The following is a 4,726-nucleotide window of genomic DNA, read 5'->3' as shown; positions in this document are numbered from 1 at the left end:
CAACAACTCGATGAAGCAAATTCAAAGGCACCCGAACCAAACCGAGACCAAAGAGTCATCGTAGCAGCCAATGGAAACGCGGCCAGAGGAAGTAGCGCATCCGACCCATATTATAACGATGGAGAGAGGAAGAATATGTAACGACTATTTTCTCCGATGCTCCCGCTAAACACTCAAGACCGAAGAAAAGGGGAAAATTGTGTGCACATATTTCATCATCAAACACGTGTACATAGGAAGATACGTGGAGGGCATGCGGACAAGTTCATCAAAGTATGATGACACACGCTCATAACCAAGGATTCCATCCCGTCAACAAGGGATATTTGTCCAAACAATCCAAGGATAGAAGTTAAAGGATGTTCCGGTAACACGCTGTACTGCGAAGCACCAAATAACTCCCCAAATAGTTACTTTATCTCATCCCCAGAAGGAGCCAAGATCAACGATGGAGAGAAGATGTACTGACATGGACGCGACAGAGGCAGAAAACACTTGCCTGACACGAGCAGGCGCCTCAACTACCCGCATTAAACACCCTGAGCAGCATACGTGTCGATCAACCCGTGGAACGAACGAGGATGACTCTGCGTGATGAAGTTACGAACGAAGACCCCTGCGTGATGGACACAAAACACAAGAAGATAAGGTTCCAACGTCCTTCAGAGATGGGTCCCACACACTAACCCTATAAATACCCCCTCTCCACCAAGAGGAAGGGGGATCGGAAAAATCAGGAAGAGAAGGAGAGAGAAGAATTTTGAGCGTAAGTTAGTCCTTTACAATAGAAAGACATGTAAACTAAAAAGTCATTCGACTACTCTTGTAACCGTCAAGTATATAGTGAAACGACAAACCCCGTAGACGTAGGCCTTAGTGCTTAACCACGTAAACCTTGGTCTTGTTTAGATTTCAGCACTTTACGTTTGCCTAAAACCCCATGAATCTTTACGTCTATGTTTTGTTTTCTTTGTTCTTACTTATATCCCGCGCGCAAACGCCTTGCACGGAGTTAGATGAGGCTGTGATAAACCCGAGGGTTTTGAGCCAAGGAATCAACACTATAATATCATCATTACAAATCATTCTAAATTACGATGTTTGGTTGTGAGCATTCAGATGCCTTCGTTATTTGTGTGTTTACATCCGGTGTTTACATGGCAAGATGCTTCAGAAGATAGTTTGTGTATTTGCCTGATCCTGCACAACCAGTAAGACGAGATGAACAGAAGATAGAGAAAAGAATCGCAGGCTGTCGTACACTGGGAACTCGGAAATGAACTGAATTTTGTCGACTGGTTTGAGTTCTTTGGAGGGATGTTTGGTTCGAGTGATTGGTGAAATGGTACTGCACTGAGAGAAGAATCCTAGCCAAACAAAGTGGCTTGGGGTCTGAATTGGTGACGCAATTTAGAAGCTCAGTGAACGGAGGTTGGTGCTGAGTGCTGACTTCGGAAGAGAGTTCAGTTTTGGACGTGGGCTAAGAATGGATTGGGCCTTTGGCAATGATATTAGGGCTAAAAATGAAATTCGCAACACAATATAAACGAACACAGAGAAAAAGAGAAGGGGAGGCTGGTTTGGAATTGGAGCTTTTGGTTCTTCTCTGTTAGTGACATACGAGAAGGAGAAGTGCGGCCTCCTTGGGAGTTTTTAGAGCAAAAGAACAAGAGACGACGAAGACGATATTGGTTTAATATTCCCTCTTTTGTTATCATTTTTGATGGGTTTTAAGAAACCCATAATCATGTTTTTCTAGAGATTTTTGTGACTAGGGTTTATGGTTGAAGCCACTTTGGGTGTTAGGCTAATTTCAATTGATTATATAGCATAAGACCATTATGATTTGAATAAATTAATTCTTGATTATTATTGATTGATTGATTGAATATTAGTTGTTGCTTCACCGGTTTTAAAAACCTATGTTCTTAATGAATTATTTTTACAAATATGTGTGTCTAATTATTTGATGATCCATGCTTTGTTAAAAAACTTTGATGAGTTATGCTTAGAAAAGCCGTATAGAATTTGTGAACCTATATTTAGTTTCGTATAACTTTCTCGCTGATGCAATTTGATGGTTCATGCTTGGATTTAGTCTTTTGATATGCCATGCTTAGGGTATACCAGTGGTATTTGGGACTCTAATACATATAATAGGTGATGTCAATAGAACGAACAATAAACACATATTCATAATTATGTTTCATTTCAGTATTTTAAAGGAAATAGAGGTGGATATCGTAAAACCCTGGTTACAGACTTTCCATTTGTCTCATTTTATTTCAGTAATTTTATTATTTTATTTTACATTTCTCATTATAAAAATCTCAAAAATCATTTATTGTTAATTCATTAGAGATATTGATTATTGGTATTTCCACCGCTCCTTGTGGGAACGACCCGTACTTGCCTCTGTCTACTAGTTAGACACCGTGCGATTGCGGTTATTACATATAGGCATCTCCGGATCTTATCAGAAGTTTCTCAATATATCATGTTGTTCAATTGTGAATTAAAAGAAACAAAGACAACTGCTTCATTGAGAAAATTTGTAGGTCCTCTCTGTCAAGAAATCAGAAAGTTGAGAAAACTCTTCAAAGGTTATGACGGCGGATACAAACTGTTACAAGCCACTGTTAAAGATCATAAAGAAGAGGTTCGCTCAAAAAAATATGAATGTGACAAAATTCTTCGTAACCTCTGTATTTTAAAGGAGAGGCTCACTGAAATTGAAGCAAGATGTGAATCTCAACAAAAAGGTTTTGAGAACAAAGAACGCAGTCTTCTTACCAAAGAAAAATCCTTGAAATCCGAACTTAATACTTCCCTTAGAAAGGTAAAATCACTGGAAAAGAATCTAAACAGATTCAGTTCTAGCTCTACAAAGTTTTCCTCTATGCTGGAAGCATGTAAAGAGCATCATGACAAACGTGGTTTGGGATATAAAGGAACATGTGCTCCAAACACTGGAAAGACTACGTTTGTTAAAGCTGTTAATAGTCCTCCATGTGAAAAATTGTTTTACTTTGCAAAAACAAGGATTTTACTTCTTCTATTCTGCTCATAAGAAGTCAGTTAAAAATAATCCCTTCAACTGCTACTACTGCGGGAATAAAGGACACTCAAAGCAAAGGTGTCGTCTTCGGAAAATGAATGAAAAACTTCACAACATTCTTACATGGATGTCTAAAGAAGTTGTTAAACCTGTATCACACATTTTTGGAATAAAAGGAAATTCCTATTCCCAAGGGTTATACAATAATAAGTCCCTTATTAACAGTGTGTTCAAAACGAAGAATGCCTATATTAACAGAAGAAGGAGTGACAAAGGAGTAACTGATCATGCAAATCTCTCAGGAAAGAGAAGAAGGCACAGAAAAAAGAAAGAAAAATCAAGTTCCTACGCTCTAGTCAAAGAAGACTGTAAATCCAAGACTTCAGATTCAGACTTCCTTCATATCAATAATCGAGTATCTGATCTGAAGATCAACATAAACAGACTCAGACGAAATATCAAGAAAACATGGAATACTGCTAATCCAGGTACTTCTAAATCTTCTCTTGATAATGCTTCTTCAACCAAACCAGATGGCTTGTTATATTCCGATGAAAAGGAAAAAAGGATAAGTGAGGAATGATGAGCAAGATGCTCATCTTATTTCCCTCTGACATGTTACTATGCATCTCCTTTGATCATGTTTTGTTAAAAGAAGATGCTCATAATTCTCAGGATTTACTTCTTGAGAAGGCTGTCAGGTTCGTACTGTCTTCTGTGTTTATTTTTGAGTCTGTTTACTCAGTCTCCTCCTCATCAACCTTTTCTCTTTCGGGATTCCCTGGCATATCATGGGCCATGTGCTCTTGCACATGCACCTACCCTCACGTACGTGTTGCCTAAGGTTTAATGGAATTCCTTATTTATATAATGGGATCCAGAAGAACAAAAATATTTACTAAAGTCTTTTTGGTGCACAATGGAGGGAAGCAGCATGGTTGATGATATTGAGTTGTGTCCTATTAATATCATGTGCTTTCATGCACTTGATCTTGAGAACAAAGACAAACGACTTGTTCAGATTTCTTCACAACTAATGGGAAATCTCATGAAAGACTTTGAAGTCGTTCAAGAACAACTCGGGATTGCAACAAAGAATCTTGTTTTCGTAAAAGGAAAACTAAGGAACGCAACTGAGGAACTCGCTCTTGTTCAATCGTTGGTTGCAGACAGGATTTAATTGCTCGTTCGATATTTGTTTAGATGCCTAAGAATTCTTCTTTTTGGATTAGTTGGAAGAATAACTAGTGCCTTGAATAGCGATGATTGTGACTACACATAGCTATTTTGTTTCATCTTCTTGTGTTTATTTTTTAGGTTTTTCATTTAAAAATTCTAAAAATATTTGGAAGATGATTATTATTGCAGTATTCTTTTGGTTTGATATATTGCAATATTGCTGTGGGACATGTATTGTTTGCGTCCGTGAACTTGAAGGTCCCATATGTTGTCAAAAGTAAAGTCGTTCTTGATCGGTATTCGTTTATTAGTTTAAGGACGAATGGACTTTTGACAATTACAAAAGTTATGCCTATGCAGTCATGTATGTGATGGAAAATAGGATTAAACTTTTGTTTTGACAAGGATAAAGTCTATTATATTGTTATGCATATAATGATGGAAAATAGAATAAATCCTTGTATGTTTATCCACGGTATAGATCTTAAT

This window comes from Papaver somniferum, chromosome 3, assembly GCF_003573695.1.
Source record: "Papaver somniferum cultivar HN1 chromosome 3, ASM357369v1, whole genome shotgun sequence".
In the NCBI taxonomy this organism is placed as follows: domain Eukaryota; kingdom Viridiplantae; phylum Streptophyta; class Magnoliopsida; order Ranunculales; family Papaveraceae; genus Papaver; species Papaver somniferum.
This window is presented reverse-complemented; position numbering follows the sequence as displayed.